The sequence below is a fragment of the Lolium perenne genome, chromosome 6 (assembly GCF_019359855.2).
Source record: "Lolium perenne isolate Kyuss_39 chromosome 6, Kyuss_2.0, whole genome shotgun sequence".
Lineage (NCBI taxonomy): Eukaryota > Viridiplantae > Streptophyta > Magnoliopsida > Poales > Poaceae > Lolium > Lolium perenne.
The window spans coordinates 129,219,938-129,240,310 of NC_067249.2; the positions used below are offsets into that span (position 1 = coordinate 129,219,938).

Here is a 20,373-nt window from a genome sequence, read left to right on the forward strand (position 1 = left end):
CTGCATATTCATAGTCATCATTTGTGCTCGTGTTTAGCACCTACAGTCCATATGAGAGAGTTTTCATGTTTTACTAGTATAACTATGTGGGGAATTTACACTATAGAACTTGGGTTGTATATTCCAATGATGAGCTTCGTCAAAAGTGCTCTAGGTCTTCGTGAGCAACCAAGTTGGATGCACCCCCATTAGTTCCATTGGAGAGCTTTCATATACATATAGCTCTATGTGCATCCGTTGCATGGCAATCACTACTCCTTGCATAGCTTTGATCATAAGGCTTCCTCTTGTCTAATGATCACTTATAGCTTTGTAAGACTTTCTTCCATTTGGCCTTCCAAACCCCCATTAACGTTCTTTATGCCATAACATCCTGGTGCCAATGCCAAATGCTTGCGCTCACCGGTTGAGTAGACTTCGAAACAGTTGATTCATGACATTCATGTTTATGTTTACTTGACTGAATCCTTCTTATGTTGTGAAAATTTACTTGATGCTTGGAATGAAGGATAGAACTTCTATGCTGGATACTTAACACATCTTTAATGAACTTTGTACGGTTTCATGTCTTTGAAGCAATAGTTCATGAAAACTTCTAGCTTGTTTAACTCTTGCATTATCATCTCTTATATCAATATAGACATTTGCTTTGAGTGATTTGATCTCAGTTCACATGCTTTACATCATTATTGGGTCAAGATTATGTTGGTAGCATGTCACTTCAGAAATTATCTTTGTTATCGTTTACCTACTCGAGGACGAGTAGGAACTAAGCTTGGGGATGCTGATACGTCTCCAACGTATCTATAATTTCTGATGTTCCATGCTTGTTTTATGACAATACCTACATGTTTTGTTCACACTTTATGATGATTTTATGCGTTTTCCGGAACTAACCTATTGACGAGATGCCGAAGTGCCAGTTCCTGTTTTCTGCTGTTTTTGGTTTCAGAAATCCTAGTAAGGAAATATTCTCGGAATTGGACGAAATCAACGCCCAGCATCTTATAATTCCACGAAGCTTCCAGAACACTCAAGAGGGACCAGAGGAGAGCCACAGGGCCACCACACAGGGTGGCGGCGCGGCCCAAGGGGGGGCGCGCCCCCCTGTTGTGTGGCTGCCTCGTCAGCCCTCCGACTCCGCCTCTCCGCCTATTTAAGCCTCCTGACCTAAAACATCGATACAAATAAGCCACGGTACGAGAAATCTTCCAGAGCCGCCGCCATCGTGAAGCCAAGATCTGGGGGACAGAAGTCTCTGTACCGGCACGCCGCCGGGACGGGGAAGTGCCCCCGGAAGGCATCTCCATCGACACCACCGCCATCTTCATCACCGCTGCTGTCTCCCATGAGGAGGGATTAGTTCTCCATCGAGGCTAAGGGTTGTACCGGTAGCTATGTGGTTAATCTCTCTCCCATGTACTTCAATACAATGATCTCATGAGCTGCCTTGCATGATTGAGATTCATATGATGAGCTTTGTATCACTATTAATCTATGTGCTACTCTAGTGATGTTATTAAAGTACTCTATTCCTCCTCCATGATGTAATGGTGACAGTGTGTGCATCATGTAGTACTTGGCGTAGTTTATGATTGTAATCTCTTGTAGATTATGAAGTTAACTATTACTATGATGGTATTGATGTGATCTATTCCTCCTTTCATAGTATGATGGTGACAGTGTGCATGCTATGTTAGTACTTGGTATAATTGCGTTGGTCTATCATGCACTCTAAGGTTATTTAAATATGAACATCGAATGTTGTGGAGCTTGTTAACTCCGGCATTGAGGTGCTCTAGTAGCCCTACACAATTAATGGTGTTCATCATCCAACAAGAGAGTGTAGAGTGGTTTTATTATGTGATCAATGTTGAGAGTGTCCACTAGTGAAAGTATGATCCCTAGGCCTTGTTTCCAAATACTGCAATCATCGCTTATTTACTATTCTACTGCATCTTTACTTCCTGCAATATTACTACCATCAACTGCACGCCAACAAGATATTTTCTAGCGCCGTTACTACTGCTCATATACATTCATACCACTTCATTTTACTATCTCTTCGCCGAACTAGTGCACCTATACATCTGACAAGTGTATTAGGTGTGTTGGGGACACAAGAGACTTCTTGTATTGTGATCGCAGGGTTGCTTGAGAGGGATATCTTTGACCTCTTCCTCCCTGAGTTCGATAAAACCTTGGGTGATCCACTTAAGGGAAAACTTGCTGTTGTTCTACAAACCTCTGCTCTTGGAGGCCCAACACTGTCTACAGGAAAAGAAGCGTGCGTAGACATCATAAGCCTCTTGTATAACTAGCTTGTTGATTAATAGATGATCATAGTTTCATGATCATGAACATTGGATGTTATTAATAACAAGGTTATATCATTATGTGAATGATGTAATGGACACACCCAATTAAGCGTAGCATAAGATCACGTCATTAAGTTATTTGCTATAAGCTTTCGATACATAGTTACCTAGTCCTTTCGACCATGAGATCATGTAAATCACTTATACCGGAAAGGTACTTTGATTACATCAAACGCCACTGCGTAAATGGGTGGTTATAAAGGTGGGATTAAGTATCCGGAAAGTATGAGTTGAGGCATATGGATCAACAGTGGGATTTGTCCATCCCGATGACGGATAGATATACTCTGGGCCCTCTCGGTGGAATGTCGTCTAATTAGCTTGCAAGCATATGAATGGTTCATAAGAGACCACATACCACGGTACGAGTAAAGAGTACTTGTCAGGAGACGAGGTTGAACAAGGTATAGAGATACCGATGATCAAACCTCGGACAAGTAAAATATCGCGTGACAAAGGGAATCGGTATCGTATGTGAATGGTTCATTCGATCACTAAGTCATCGTTGAATATGTGGGAGCCATTATGGATCTCCAGATCCCGCTATTGGTTATTGGTCGGAGAGAGGTCTTAACCATGTCTACATAGTTCGCGAACCGTAGGGTGACACACTTAAGGTTTGATGTCGTATTAGTAGATATTGAATATGGAATGGAGTTCGAAGTTTTGTTCAGAGTCTCGGATGGGATCCAGGACATCACAAGGAGTTCCGGAATGGTCCGGAGAATAAGATTCATATATAGGAAGTCATTTTATAAGTTTGAAAATGATCCGGTGCATTTATGGAAGGTTCTAGAAGGTTCTAGAAAAGTCCAGAAGAAATCACTATGGAAGGCGGAGTCCCGGAGGGACTCCACCAAGCTTGGCCGGCCAACCCTAAGGGGGTGGAGTCCCAGGTGGACTCCACCAAGGTGGCCGGCCACCCCCCTCCAAGGAAAGGTGGGAATCCCACCTTGAGTGGGAATCCCACCTTGGGTAGATTTCCCTACACATGGAAGGTTTTGGGTTTGGGTCTTATTCGAAGACTTGTAGTCCAACACTTGGGGGTTCCACCTATATAATGAGGAGCAAGGGGAGGGGGCCGGACACACCAAGCCCTTGTTGGCCGCACCCCTATAGTGGCCGGCGCCCCCTCTCGCAAACCCTAGCCGCCCTCCTCCACCACCTCTCCCGCATACGCTTAGCGAAGCTCCGCCGGAGATCTCCATCGACACCGCCACCACGCCGTCGTGCTGTCGGGATTCCAAGGAGGATCTACTACTTCCGCTGCCCGCTGGAACGGGGAGAAGGACGTCGTCTTCATCAACACCGAACGTGTGACCGAGTACGGAGGTGCTGCCCGATTGTGGCACCGTCAAGATCTTCTACGCGCTTTTGAAAGCGGCAAGTGATCATCTTCTGCAACAACGAGATCTAATCTCGTAGGCTTTGGAAATCTTCAAGGGTTAGTCTCGTTCATCCCCTCGTTGCTACCATCTTCTAGATTGCATCTTGGCTTGGATTGCGTTCTCGCGGTAGGAATTTTTTTGTTTTCTATGCTATGAATCCTTACAATGATGCATATGCCATGATGATGCATAAAAGGAAAGCATAGACAAATCTAATATGGGATACTACCCGGGACTGTTACAATCGACACCACTAACAAGGAACCTCGCCCCGAGGTTCCACGCCATGGTACAGCGGAAGATAGGTGAACTATCGGATCTGGCGGCGTGTCGATCTCCTCGACACCACTAACAAGAATTCTTGCTCCATGCTGATCGGGCGACACCACTAACAAGAAGTCGTTGTTCCGTTGTCGATGATGCGCTTTCGTCGAGATCCTCCGAAGATCGAACCTATTAGGTGAAGGCAAAGGTCGTCCAACCCACGTTCAAACCTAAGACTCAGAAAAACTCAGATAAGAGAGAAGACTCAAAACTCGCAAAGATAAGAGGAGAAAGAATAGAGGCAAGGAGAAAAATGTAGAGCTAATCAGATCTACCCAACGAATTTTAGAAAATAGTTTGGACACTCTAAACTCAACGACCGTTGGCAAGGTTATCCTACAGGCAGCAGGACCATGGGGTATCGAAAACCAGTGCTCTGATACCAACTTGTGATGCCCCGGAACCGGTACCATGAGGATCCCAGCGAATCCGCCAAAATCCGTACGATTCGATTCTGAGATGCCCTCCAACACGACGTGCGTGACAGATCACACACGTGATGCTGGAGGAATTAACACGAGCGGTAACAGTACAACAGGATTACAATATAACCCACAAGAAACAGATATATTACAACAACGACTCCAACGAGTTAAGATACAAATATACAATACAAAGATCTGAATCATACAGAAGATCAAATACATCCGAGTACGGACAAGATACAAATTGGACAAAGAGTACTGAAGATAACCAGTGGCGTCCATAACCCTGCCCAGGCCAAGCCGGAAGGATAACCTCGCTAGCATCGTTCTTCATCGTACCGATCTTCATACCTGCCCGGTTATGTCCCAAAGCAGCAATAAGTACGGGTTCGTACTTAACAAGACTTCAAGACGTATAAGAATTTGTCAACCAGTCGTCGTTTGTACTTGAGGCACGCAGGGGACTTAGAGGACGCAAGAGGAACGTCATAGGCAATATGGTGGGGTTAAGCGGCATCGCGCAAGCACTAGAAACCTATAGAGACACTCTACAACAATCGTCTACCAGAGAAGGGGAGAGAGTGCATAAACTAACAGTTCTATACTCTGCAAACATAACACAGCCGATGTGTTCCCTCTTCGCAAAGGACTTACAAAGGCACTCACACTATTGACAATTTTTTACCATTTATTATTAGAGTTGTGCTAACTTACTACGCAAGTTATTATTAATAAAACACAGGTGTAAGTTGTCTATGGTCGAGTCATACAGCTCCAAGTCATCCATAACCGCGGACACATCTTATCGATAAGATGTAACCCTGCAGGGGTGCCCAAATGTGCCCACATGCGCGGTCGACCCACTTGCGACAGGTGGATATCACGACTCGCACTCTCCTTCATTACAACAATATCCAGGAACCAACCTAACTAAGGTGAACCCGTATCAAAGTCCGGTCGAATCTCCGAAGTGGACCTAGCTATTTGCGACCACGACTTCCGAGGGTCAAAACACACACTGGGGCGAATGACCCACTTCAGCATGCGATAAACGCTCGTGCCGCACCTATACGTGCATATCAGAAACAAGGGATACAAGGCACCCAGGGGCTTCCGAAAGTAAATAAGTAACAAGCTGGCATGTACGCAACAACAAATGGTAAAACATTGCAAACTAGTCGTGGCCACTGGAAAAATCTTTATATTTCGGCACTGGCCGAGGGGAGACCCAATAAACATACCAATGTGTGGTTAGAGCGCTCAGTCTCGGAATAGATAACTAGAACTCGGGTCCAAGGGGACATTAGCGAGTCAAAGTTGCGATGCTTTCGCAAAGGGGCTCACAGATGCCTCTGCTTACCATTTTAGTTGTTAACAATAAGTAAAGCATGATTATCTCCAAAAAAATATATCCATAGACCATGTGTCATGATTCCCCAACAGATAACCCGATAAGATGGCGATAACGATAACGAGATAAAAAGCACTAGCATGCACTACGACTCGCAAGGCAAACCCGATAACCAAACAATAGTTGTAGGTGGTTGGTGGAGGCAATATAGGATGCTTGAGGTAACAAGTGGATAGGACACGTGACAAGAACGCAACTCAAGGATAGCATGAGGGAGAAGGCAAAATAAAATAGGTGAGTGACTCCTGCAGAGACAGAAGTTTAGGAAATGCTTGCCTGTTAAAGCTTGCCGAGGAACATCCGAAGAACTTGTTGTATCCCACCACACCACTTCGCGTTCCTATCCGGGAAGAAGCAAATGCTGGAACACACAACGCATGCAAGTCTTACTACTACGTATAAAGAGTCGGCATGCTCAGGATGATATGCATGACATGGCAGCGATGGTGCAATGCAACTTACCCATATTAATCGGAGTCGAAACCCTGGACAAACATATTAGGGTTGGAGTTGCATTTCTACCAACAAAGTTAAGGTTGCTTAACATGGCATAACATGGCAGAGGTGCGCTACTTAAATATTAAACAGAGCGGGGAAAACCTAGTCGGTGTTCCGAAATACTCCGCATATATGTTAGGTGAACATGCACGACTATCACGCGCGACATGATGCGAGATGCAAACAGACGAATGGCTGGCATAATCATGTTCATTGGATTTTTCTGATCAATTTTCATATAGAACACTTTTTTATTACGAATTACAAATTAAAAGTTATTGGATGATCCAAGTTTTATGCATTTCTGGAATTGCTGCAAAATAAGGAAAATGGGAAGATTTTTTTCACCCAGGCAATGCTACCCGCAGCAGTTGACACACGGGGCCAGGGGCAAGCTGACGCAGTGCTGACAGGGCAAAAGAGAGGACCCCAGGTTAGGAAGGAAAAGATGTAGGGACCTTGGTGCAAAAAAGATAGATCCTGGTTGGGTGGGTTTTTCTCACCGCGCGGGGGCGTACCCCTGACGCTGACAGGCGGGCCCAGCGGAAGCAGACATGGATGGCGACGTGGCAAACCTTGCCTGCTGCTGTTTCTTTGTTTCCTGTCGAAACTTAAGAGAGAAACATCAGGCGTGCAGTGGAAAGGAACGACCACGGCGAGCAGGCTCTGGCAGCGTCGTTCGTGGTAGAAAAATGAGGGAAGAAGGACGGCGGCTCACCGCGGGGTTGATGGCGTGCTGGGCACCAACGGAGATGAGTCAGGGCGCCGGAGAGAGGAGCAAGCCACGGTGTTCTGCGGAGACGCGTCAATGTGGATGCAGGCAGATGCGCGCGGTGGATGGCGGTGACCACCGGCAGGCAGCGTTGAAACTCCCGTTGATGGAGAGGATTCTAGGAAGCGCAAGAGGGCGAGGGAGGAGCGCGTAGATGTGAGGAGCGAAGATCTAGCGATGCTCTGACCAGGGGCTCGCCGGAGCTTCGTCGGCGGCGACCATCTACGGAGGGTGGCGGTTGTCACCGTGGGAAGAGAAGAAAAAGGAAGCAAAGGAGGGGGAAGGATATCCATGAGGTGTTCCTCTTTACCCGGAGCACGATGGCGTGGTCGGTTCGACCGGAAGACGTCGAGGTTGACCGGACTCGGCAAAAGTGACCACTGGTGCTGGGGAAGAACGAGGGGGATGGCGGCGATTCTGAGGCCGATTCGAGCCGTTCTTGGGACGACGAGAAAGAGAGCATGGAGGCAGAGCTTTTGGTTCCCATAGTTCGGCGAGGGGCGGACTGTAGCGACAGGGCGTCGGCGAGGTGGTGTGCTCGGTGGTTCACAGAGAGGAAGAAAACGAGGGGAAAAAAGGTGGCAGCGCAAGGGAATGAAGGAGGGGAGGCTAGGGTTTCTGGAGGCTAAAAGATAAAGGGGAAAGGGAGTGGTTGGGCGCGTGGGTGGCGATGGTGACGTTGGCCATGAGAGGCTCATGCCTCTCTCTAGCTCCTACCTGGAGAAGACGACATGAAGGAAACATGGGAGAAGATCGTGGCGAAGGGGTATGGCAGAACAAGGGAGGTTGGGCTGGAGAGGAGCGGGCCGGTGCTGGGCTGCGGAAAAGGGGAGAGGGAGAGGGCCAACATGGAAAAGAAGGGAGAAAATATAGAGGAGGAGTTGGGCCAGAGAGGAGGGAGCCCCGAGAGGGTTAGGGGTTTTGTTTTTATTTCTCAAATCCTTTTTGTTTTGCTTCTTCGTTTTTAAACAGATTTGAAAAGCCATTTGAAAACAACCGAAACAGCACCAACCTTTATTTTGAATTTGAGACATTGAAATAACTTTATTTTACTTGATAGTTTTGGAATTAGGGTTTGTGGAAAAGAAAAGATAAAGGGGTGGTTTAATATAAAAACCATACATATGAGGGGGAAACGAAAAATATTTTAGGGTTTATAAAATAGTTTTTTATTTTATTTTGGGGAACCATGGATGGTATGATGCATATGCCATGACGATGCATAAAAGGAAAGCACATACAAATCTAATATGGGATACTACGCGGGGCCGTTACAGAAGCACACCTGGATGGGCCCGAGGCCCAAAAGACATCAGGTGGCACGCCCAAACATGCAGGGCGCGCCACCTGCGCTCTTTTGGCCTTCAATCGTCCAAATCACGTGATCTTTTTGCCCACCGATGTATTTTGACCTAAAAATCACTATATATATGGCCCCTAAGAGTTCTCGGGAGGAGAGCGCCACAAAAAGACAGAAACACGAAATAGAGGCTGCAACAGAGAAAATTTGAGGGGGAAACTCCGCTGGGATCACCGCCGGAGGGATCTCCACCTTCTCCAACTTCTTCATCATCATCACCATGATCAAGGGAGAGTAGTCCACCTCTGGACTACGTGTTTGTGGCAGTAGCTTGATCTATTTCTCTCATGTTCTGCATAGTTCTTAGTGCCATATAAGCTACATCACATGATTATAGCCATATTTGTAATACTTATGTGGCGAATCCTTATTCTATGATATTGTGCTATGAGATCTGATCGTATTATGTGCAATATTTATTGATAGATGCATATTATGTAACCCGTTCTTAAGTATTTGTTCTGATCCAACATCTATGCAAGAGCGTGTGTGGGGTGATGTGTGTATTAGATGAAGTAGCATGGTTTTAGTGATTGAATAGTGACAACAAATTCATGATCTATTATGGTTTTTTTTCCTTTTCTTTTGCTACCTCACTATGTATTAATTGAATGCATGTGCTATGTTCGTCACGTGACAAAAGTGATGATCTTGTTTGGTCAAGGTAGCATACTTGATATTCAAACATCATGTCAAAGTACTTATGGCTATACTCTGTTAATTCTTAATTCAAGATTGCATGGAGTTTTCCATTTCTTGTAGAGTATAAGAGAGATGTGTTGCATCATCTCTATGTTAGGACGTGATGCCTATATGAATGCGTATCTTACTCATGTTATTGTTCTGCATCCTCATATCTCATTGATGAATTACTATTTGTCCACTACAACTTAAAAGAGAGAATAGTCAAGTGAACCCATGAACCCCGATCCACTTTTTATCATAGGAAACACCTTTGTCTTACATTTATCTTGTTTTCTACTTGCAACACTATTTTAGGCCTAAAATACAAATATATTTACTTTTTTGATTTTCATCCAAAACACCAAAAACAATCAACCCCTTTACAATTTTTACTTAGTTACTTTATTTTATCTAGTTTTACTCGCTTTATTTTTACTTGTGTTTTATTTACTTACACAACACCTTGTGCTTGACAACCACATGTTGAAGTTGGGGACACAAGGCTTTTATTTTACTTGCAGGATTGCTAGAAGAAGAGAGAAGAGAATACTCTTTGCTCGGTTCCCCAAGAGTTCGATATAAACCCTTGAGTCACCCTTGTGGGGAAAATACTCTGCTGACACAACACTCTGCACTCTACTGACTCAGGCAACATGATGCAAAATTACCTATTCACCCAAGTTCCGTGGTGTGCACAAATCAACACAGTTTCCCACATGGTACTTATGGCGCCAGAAGAAACACATAAACTCCTTGTCGAAGTTCCTACGCGCTATATATTGCATTCCCTTTGGGAGGATATACAACCCCATAATGTACATGGGGAGACTATAGAGGCATGAGTCAATGAGGATAGTCTTGCTTCCCTTGGAGGTAAACCTCCTGCGCTAAGGCTTAGCCTTTGACTTAAACAATCCTACTAATTAAAATATCCAAATCCTTGATAAGGATTCTAGTATCAAGAACATGCATGCTCGTGTAATTAACAAGGAAAGATTAACCCTTTTAGTTGAGATTGTCACGTATTCGTTATTGCCCCATGACCACAACCCCATTCTTAAAGAAGTTGTTTTTTTAGGCCCGATATGGCCTCAAAGCAGAGGAGGGGGGACTTGAGATTAATTATACCAAGTTCCGACCTCTCCACTATGATCATGGCGTCATCCACATACTAGATGTGGGTAATCCTACCTCCAGGATAAGGCACTCTAACACATCAGAGATTTGGCTGGAAACCTTAGCCTTCTCTAAGCTTTCTAAAAGGACGTCCACTGCGGAGTTAAAGAGGAGGAGGGAGATATGATCCCATGCCTCACTCCACAAGAAAACCTAAAATAGGTACCCACTTCCCCAGTTACATTGATACAGAGTTCCCGCTCCTAACAATCTGCATTGTCCAACAAATCATCTGGTCTTCGACTTCTCTTTGTTGAAAGACCTATCAGAGGAAAGTTCAATCCAAATGTCATATGCCTTCTAAAAATCTAGCTATAGGAACACACCTTTATGGCATGGAACCTTGACCTCATAAATGATCTCACGAAGTGCAAAAATCCCATCATGTGAAAATTGGTAGGGGTGTGTTAGGCGCTCAATAACTGAAGCAAGCCTTGAAGCGCACACCTTCGAAAATCTTGGTTAGATGATGTAATTAAGCTTACTATGTCTAGATGCTTGACGGATATGATTACGGTGACCCAACACACCATTGCATTTTGTAGTGTGCAATTCATTGATATAACACTTACGAAAGTACTATTCCATAAATATTACATCCCCCGGGGTAGTACAACAGAAACATTGTGGATGCAATATTACACACTTTTTAAACTAGAAGTGTACAAAGACTTCAAGGTCCTCCTCGGTACTCTAAGGATTTTCACAAGACTCGAGAGCTAATTTAAGTAACTTTAAAACTAATGGTACGACAAAACTAAGTAGCATGATATTTCAGCAGCCTATCATATAGTGTTAGGTGCTCCTCAGCTAGTTATTCTATTTAAGCCTTCACTGCTCCTCTTCTCCTTCTAGGCTGCCTTCTCCTTAGAGCATAGACTATTCCATAGTAAACCCCTTCGATGTCTCCAGAAAGATCTGGTTCTTCATAATAGACCTCTACTCCTACTGATTGTTCTCCAGTAGCTTCCTCCTCAGCCGTCTAAGTCTAGCAAGGATTTAAGATATGGGATGAGTACAACCTACTCAATAAGTTGAACTTAAGAGTTTGATGTAGCCATAGACCAGGAAGTCGTAGGCTAATGCATTTTTCATAAAAAATCTTCAAAGATTCATTCATTCAGAAAAACTATGTTCGTCAGTCTTCACAGGTTGACTAGAACTTCATGTAGTGACTTTCCTATCGCGTTCGCAATTCCTTCCCGAAATAAAGAGTGACATGACACAATTCTTTACACTTCGTATAGGTGTGTTGCTTTACACACAACATACCAACATCTTTGTTGCCAACCGAGCGTACTTTTCCGTCCATACTTCTCATGTAGGGGGGCGACTGCTGACCAAAACCAATCATTGTTCTTCTTCGCAGCCCTGCACACCTGCCCTTTTGAAGTTCGTCCTTAGCGCCTACCCATTTTGGGGAATTTCGCCCTCAATATTGTCTACAATCCATCATAGACACCCTAATATATGACACCTTGTGAATAGGGATGTGAACATTTATGTTCGTTCCAAACCAATGGCTTCTCTTAGATGATACGGGTCGTTGGCCCGATCTTCCACGGTGCACCTCCTCGATCCAATGGATCTGATAGTTCTCCCAATCACGTGTGTGATACACGTAACCTGAAGATGGGGAACGCCAATCCGGCGAGCAACTCGACGATGAACCTCAAGCTGGATAGACACGCCAAGCTCGACAACCCTCGACAGTTCGAGGACCTTATCACACACACGATCACTCTTGACAGATTCAAGAACTCTCACGCCTTTATTGATGGATAACTAGACGAACGTCCGAGACGCTGTCACACACGCCGATTCTATTGGGACGCTGATAATATGAACTTCAGGTTCTACATTATTCTGATTCAACTCTAAGCTCCCTAAACCCTAGCCGCACCATCTCCTTATATGAGGGAGAGGTGACCGGCCAACCCCTATTGGGCCTAACCTAGTTGACTTCGACATGCCCAAGTCAAACAGACACACTAAAAACCCTAATGGCCCACCACATGACCTGGCTACATTATTTCCTAATAACAAGACTATAATAAAATACTGGTACAACCTTAGACTTAATCATCATATCATGGGTTGTCCTAGTGTACCAAGCTGTCTGGATATCCTCATCATCCTCCCCCTTCAAGAAGCGTTGTCCCCAACGTGTGAGGGTCTGCTGGAAAAAGGGTGGCGTCAGATAAGCAACATCGCCGATCTTCATCTACAAGCCTTGCCAGTCTTCCACACCTCATCCTCCCTCTCGAATAGCTTGACTCGACCATGGCGCCCTTTGGTCTTCAACGCCATCAACCTGATTGAGACACAAGCATCCTTCCAAATGCAACTGAAAGCGTACCATGCGTATCACCTAAAACAAACAGAACAAATTCATGTCCACCTTAGATCCAAATAAGCCGAGAACACCTGAGTATGCACTCTTCTGAAACACCAATGTCTTCCTCCTTGAATAAAAAAAATTATACACTCCGCGAAGAACAAACAGCAGCAGCACATGCGGTGCTGCCGGCCTGGACGCCGGTACTGCCGACCTGGTCGCCGGTATAGCCGGCCTGGGGACCGGTACTGCCGACCCGAATGCCGGAACAGCTGGCCTGGGGACCAGTACTGCTGGCCCGAACGCCAGAACAGCCGGCCTGGGGACCGGACGAGTCTCCTCGGCTCCCTGGATGTCGGCCCGGTTTGCACCGGTGCTGGGCCCGGTTTTTGCCTGCCAGTCCGGTCTAACAGCCAGTCCTGTCGTGTGTAGCACCGAAGCACCCGGTGTGGAGGATGGTGCGCCGGTCGTGGTGCCGGCCCGACCGGTGGTAGAGCCGGCCTGTCGGGTCGTGGTGTCGGCCGCCTGATGGATCTTGCACCTCCTTCCTCGCGATTTACCTGTTCCTCACGAATTTTTCCTCTTCCTTGTTGCCACCACCTCCTCCGCATGAACGAAGGCATCCTCGATCTTCATGAACAGTATGGCGACAAATTACCCAATGGAATCCACTCCAAATCAAGAAAAACAACAGCCATCAACAATCAATCTGCACCGTGATCAACCTAGCGCTCTGATAACAAGATGACATGGGTCGTTGGCCCAATCTTTCATGGTGCACCTCCTCGATCCAATGGATCCGATAGTTATCCCAATCACGTGTACGATACACGTAACCCGAAGATAGGGAACGCCAATCCGGCGAGCAACTCAACGATGAACGACGAACCTCAAGTTGGATAGACACGCCAAGCTCGACAACCCTCAATAGTTCGAGGACCTTCTCGCACGCACGATCACTCTTGACAGATTCAAGAACTCTCATGACTTTATCGATGGATAACTGGACGAACATCTGAGACGTCGTCGCACACGCCGATCCCATTGGGACGGTGATAATATGAACTTCAAGTTCTACATTATTCTGATTCAACTCTAAGCTCCCTAAACCCTAGCCGCACCATCTCCTTATATGAGGGAGAGGTGGCCGGCTAGCTCCTATTGGGCCTAACCTAATTGGCTTAAATAGGCCCAAGTCAAACAGACACACTAAAAACCCTAATGGCCCACCACATGACCCAGCTACATTATTTCCTAATAACAAGACTATAATAAAATACTGGTATAACCTTAGACTTAATCATCATATCACAGGTTGTCCTAGTGTACCAAGCTGCCTGAATATCCTCATCACTTAGCCCTCATACTAGATATCCGAAGTTGTGCGGAAGGAAAAAGATACAACTGACTTCTCTGGCCCATACCAAATCTCATCTTTAACTCATAAGGATGGGGCAGCATGCATATCTTAGTTACAAAGATGTCTATGATTCATGTGTTTGACCTCTTATAATTAAATACTAGCAATGGTGGGCGCGGCGGCACGCCGCGCCTGTATGGTGGCTAGTATGGTGGCTAACTGATGGAAAATAGGTGAAATAACATGAATACACTATTTAGATTATAATATGTATAATAAGCTGGATAAACTAAACCCGGCTAGACTGGTATACCTAGTATTAATGTACTCATGGGCTTTTATTGTGCCTAAATTGGGTAGTCGCTGTTTTGGCCCATAAATAGTAGTGTGGGCCTTAATTTATTTGATTCTACACACTATCTCTATTAGCATATTTGGAAGACTGAGTCGGTGGATTGGATCTTGAAATTGACGAAATCACCACAGGCGTCTCGCTGTCGACGGGAACGTCGCCTCCTACTGAATGAAAATTTTGCGTTTATGAGACACACAGATGTCAAACCTGGGGTTTAATCTCTGGTGGGCTGGTGGTACAACCACCCTCCTAACCACCCAACCTTAGATTGGTTCTTTAAATGTGTGTTATGGTGTTTCTGTACGGCAATTGAATACTAACAATGAATACGTTATTTGGCAAGTAGTTTTATTGTACTACACACAATTCCTTACATATTCGAAATGCACTCGAAAGACATGAACACAACATACATGAAATGTAAATCACACTAAACGATGAACACAACAAAAGTAAAGAGAGGATGGACTGCATTAGGGAGTCGGACTGAACTCTACCCTGATCTACTGCTTGGTGTTACCGTGTTTGTCATCGAACGAAAGGATAATAATATATTCCTTATTCTTTATTGCAGAAGGATAATTATATATTTCTTGTTCTTTATTGCGGTTTGGTTTCTTAGCGGAGGAGCTTGTTGCACCATTCCCGGATGCGCAGATGGATTTTGGTCTCAGGAACCAATCAATGGTTGGCTTATTAGCGGTGAAGATGGTATTGTTGTTTTCCAGGATTGTTAGGCGCATATGGGTCATCCATACCACTGCATCCCTCTGTCAGGAGAAAATAGAAGGTTTTCGTGGGAACGTTGTCCGCCTACACATGCATGCATTAACAGAAGAAGAGTACCGCCAGGTACATTTATATGCTTAAACGGTTAATTTATGCCTGAATGAATCGTTAGCACTGATGTTTGCGAAACTGGCACACCAGCTATGCATACATATGCTTGAACAACTAATTTATTTGCAAGAATGAATTGTTACCACTCATCTTTGCGAAAGACCTAGCGCGGCCCCATCAGGCACAGGGGACAGCATGAGCTGAACAATAGAAGATATTTCCATTTTAAATTACGATGGCGAAGTAGAAATGTGCGGAAAAATAGGGGAGAGCTGACGTGCAAATAGATTCATAAGTGAACACACTAATATCCATGGAATAGGAAACATCACTGCACATATTACTTCAGATTCCATTACATAGCTAGTTGAGCGATGGACACTAATAGGATGCAGAACACTAACCACATAACTGATGATGGACCAAAATACACATGCAGAAAATTGAATTTGAACAGTAGTGTAGACCACCTTGCCTAGGCAGTAGGTACGTGCTCTAATAATTCCTTCCCCTTGCACGGTGAAGTCTCGCCGGCGTTGTCTTTGTCAGAGGAGAGAATGATGATGCTGTTGGCTGTACCTGAGGACCAACAGATATTGTGGCTAAATGGTCTTCTATCCAGGGATTGCCTTTCGAGGGCCCTGGCTGGTGTCATCCGGATTCTTCTATTAACAGATCATCGGAACCACACAGTTAATTATTCGCTCCTCTCTAACATATTTCACTTTTAACAGTATTATATCATTCACATACCGGAGTACTTCAAGAGATTGTACATGTATTTATGTTTCGAAATACTTTCTATTTTTACATCTGATATATGTATGATTCTTCTGGAACAAATACTACTTACCAAACTCAGTATTGTGAAATTTTGAGCACATGGTAGCTTATAATGCTGTAAGCTTGGAAGATACGGTCGATGCCAAAAGAAGTAATAGATCTCCACAGGCAACAACACACAAGTTAAAAATTAAACTGATCATGAATTATACAATTTGCATTGGCTGCCTAATTTTACCAGCATTTGCATTCATTGCAAATTCCCCTTCATTGGGAAAACTACCATTAACCTCTAACATTGCAAATTCCCCTTCATTGGGAAAACTACCATTAACCTCTAACATGATGGATTACCAGCGTCAAGAAAATGACGGTCGAGGCCAAAAGAAGTAATAGACCTCCACAGGCAACAACACACAAGTTAAAATTTAAACTGATCATGAATTATACAATTTACACTGGCTGCCTAATTTTACCAGCATTTGCATTCATTGCAAATTCCCCTTCGTTGGGAAAACTACCATTAACCTCTAACATGATGGATTACCAGTCAAGAAAATATGGCAAAAGGGGGGATATACCTTGAAATAATTCTCATCAGATTTCTGTCATTTTCATGATTTTCCAGCGTCTTATTTTACTGTGAAGGTAGTAGAACTTCAATAGCAGCCACTTCAGTGGCAATGGTGAATTCCAAACCTGAAAGTTGAAAGAGCTAATTCATTTTCTGGTGATCTGTCATTGTTATCCACTTAATTCCCAGCGAGGATCAGAAAAGTAGCTTGCAAAGCCTGCGAGGCTAAGGCGACATGTGTTTTGGATCTTGCTCTCTTTGCTTGCCTATTCTCAATACACTGTGGATTCCACTCCCAGGGGCTAGCATTAAAGAACCAAAGGGATTGCGCGTAGCCTAACTTTCTTGACAAAACACTGTCTTTCAGATAGGAACCTGCAAGGCATGACCTGAAAGGAGAGCAGAAAAACAAATAAGAAATTGTTTAGAGCACAAGGATAATTATAACTGATGCCCTGCTGCGAGTTGGTAAATGAATTGCACCATGTAACGAACTATTCAACTTGGACAGCAATATAAATCTGCCCAATTTAAGGATAATTTAAGCGAAAACATAATCCAATGTTTATTTTTTCTACCAGTGACAACAAGAACAATATGTCTGATTATAGAATAACTTAGCCTGAAACATGACCTGATGTTAATGTTCCGAGACATGCACCAGGTAACGGACTACTCAACTTGGATAGTAAAAACAATATGTCTAATTATAGGATATCATAGGATAAAATATGATTTAGCGTAAAACATGGTCTGTTGTTTATTTTCCTAACCTAGACAGTAAGTACAATATGTGCAATTAACCCAAAGCATCGTTTTCATGTTTATTTTGAGATACTCAACCTGGACAGTAAAACAATATGTCTATAGGATAACCTAGCCTAAAATATTATTTAGCTTAAAACATGATCTGATTATTATTTTCTAATATAGAGAGTAAGAACAATTTGTCTAATAACCAAAAGCATGGTGTGCTGTTTATTGGTAAGTTGACGGAAAATACTCGCCACTTTATTGGTAAGTTGACCAAAAACTAACAAAGAAGTGTACAGACTAACAGATGTGTCATGGTTTAGAAGTGGCATACAATAAAATTGATGAGACAAAAGACATAATACAAATGTTTGTTCACATAAATGTGCAACGTTGGAGATGTAAGCTGCCCAAATTCCTCTATATTAGATGAACACTGGATAAAGAATGAGGAAATGTTTTAATTGTCTAAATGCAAAGCACAGATATACCTGAAGCCATGTCTAAGTTACTGAATGTACCTGCAAGGCTGCAACCATGATATGCTCTGATGTGCATACTCTTACAGATAGTCCATTACCTCCTGGTATACAATATTTATAGTTTTAATAGTTGACACGTCATTTTTGGCCATCACAAGTATTTTTAATCCTTTTCTTGAGGTGATAAAATACTGGCGTAGAATTGTAAATGAGAAAATATAGGTATTGGTAAATAAATGGCTACCTTATCCAATGCATGACCGTATTTCCATTGCCGAGACGAATTTCACACATCCAAGCAACCATATCATTTGAAGGCTGAGAAAATTTTAATAATCAGTTAAACAATGAGGAAGCATATTTGGGAGTTCTCGATGGCTCGTGCTTTTAAAATTTGTTTGAAGTACCAAATATTCAGTAGATGGCACTTCATTTACAAACAAATAGACATATGTGAGAGTATGTACATAAGGAACATCTGGTGAAAGCTAGATATGCGAATATGAATGAAAACAAATATCAAACAGTCACATACAGATCTAGGCACAGGGATTTGCAATGGTTAAATGTGACGAAAAAGCAGCAAGAATGGACATACAACTGATATATAATTAGAGTGTGCGTGACACCAACATACAACATGACTAACGGCTTCTTCTATTTTATTTTCCATGTTCATTATGTCATATATTTACAGGTAGATAGCTTTCTCAAAAAAAAAACTTGAGAATGGAAAATCTGCTACAAAATTGAAGATGGCACCGGTTGATTCCACATGGCTCGCAACTACTCATTCCAGAGATAAAGAAAAAGGTAATATCAAAAGCAAAAAAAAAAAAAAAAAAAAAAACAGCAGAGCAGAGCAAATCTAGCCTTAGTTTCACAAACCATATAAGATTGAACTCACAAGGTTCAAACAAAATTAGTAGAAACCTAAATGTATTGCATTAGTCATGTTAAAATACAGGCTAAAATCCAGTGAATAACTATTAACTTTACTTATGTTTTGTAGTGTGCCTAAATTAAAGAGAATTTATGCTATTATGTTTTGTATTGCAACTGCATGAACCAGAACCTGCACGCTGATTTGGCCGCGGTCGATGGCGTCAGCCATTCCATGATTCTTTTCGAGTCGGAAACTCATGACGTCGCCCATCCAGAACGTGCTCCAGCTGAACCCACCTCCGCTCATCCTTGCCCCGCCGTCCATCTGCTAGTACCAGGTCCTGAACCTAACCTGCAGCTCCAACGTTGATCTGTCAAATGTTATAATCTGAATCATCGCCGTGTCTCCGCGCAAGCACCACACCTCGTGCTTGGAGGGGAACCGGCAGCAGCCAGAGTGCTCACCGACATGCTGCGGTGGAGGCGGAGCGTCGGTGAGTAGCAGCAGCAACACGTCGTCCCTGCAGCATGGTCGCTGCCGTCCAGGGAGAGCAACGGGAGGCCTCCTCCTTGTGTCGGCGGCGGCGTGCCTGGAGGTGTAGCAGCCGCGCGGACGTGCCGGAAAGATGACGGCCGGCGAGCGGGAGCAGACGAAGGACGGCGAGGGAGGGATCGGGGGCCCTTGCATGACCTGCGGCTGATATGCGCCATCGGCGGGTACAGAGGAGCTCATACGAGAGCTGGGATGTTGGAGGAGTGGGGGATCGGGCAAGATGAGCTCCGGCAGGGCGGGGCTGGTGGAGGTGGGGTCTGGAGGACCTTGGCCTGGCCGGTGAGGAAGATGATGAATAGAGAGAGGAGAGGAAATCTGAAAAGGGATTTATCCAAAGAGAGAGCAAGTGCAAAATAAATGGTCAAAGCGGTGCCTTCAGGACCAGAGCAAAAGAATGCAGAGATCGACACGAAGACCCGACAATTCATCAAACGCCTACCTACCATGGCCCACCACTATCCCAGATTCCCAGGATCAACACAGCTATGGCCACACCGGCAATTCCCAGCCAGAGGACCAGTATACAATCAAATGAAATCTGGACCTGCCTAAATTTATTAGAGAGCACCAAATCTGTACACGGAAAAAAACACACAGTAATAAAGCAGCACAGAACACACGTGTTAGCTCAGAGTTAATCTAAAAAGTAATCCAAAATTGTGTGAAAAAAGATGTTTGTTCACCTTTAATATAGTAGTTATTTCCTCACACCCTCCTCGTGCTAAAAGTTACACCTCTTGCTACTCAACTTTAGATTGTCATAGACCTTTCACATATTGTTTTAACCAAGTATCACAATGGTTTATCTCCATGCGCCTGTACAAAGGACCAAAGGAGATTAAAATTTCTACTGATGTAGGCTATCCATACCAGCATAACGTGGACAATAGACTGTGAGCATCCTCTCTTAACTCTCTCTCTCCCCCTCTCACTTTTTTCTCTAACTCTTTTTTTATTTCTTTTCCACTCACTTTTTTTTCACTATCTTTATTTTTTCGCTGTTCCTATTGAGGATGCTCTTTGATTAACTTTCA

The 20,373-nt window shown here is 43.9% G+C and overlaps 1 long non-coding RNA gene across 1 annotated transcript; it reads right to left on the reverse strand.

Annotated features, from left to right (window-relative positions):
* Positions 1-15,619: 15,619 nt before the first annotated feature.
* LOC127334562 (uncharacterized) lies at positions 15,620-19,707 on the reverse strand. The gene is made up of 5 exons (XR_011747251.1): positions 19,252-19,707; positions 18,977-19,138; positions 18,146-18,219; positions 17,941-18,002; positions 15,620-17,055 (listed from the first exon to the last, which is right to left on the reverse strand). It is a non-coding gene; the product is annotated as an uncharacterized lncRNA (long non-coding RNA).
* Positions 19,708-20,373: the final 666 nt, after the last annotated feature.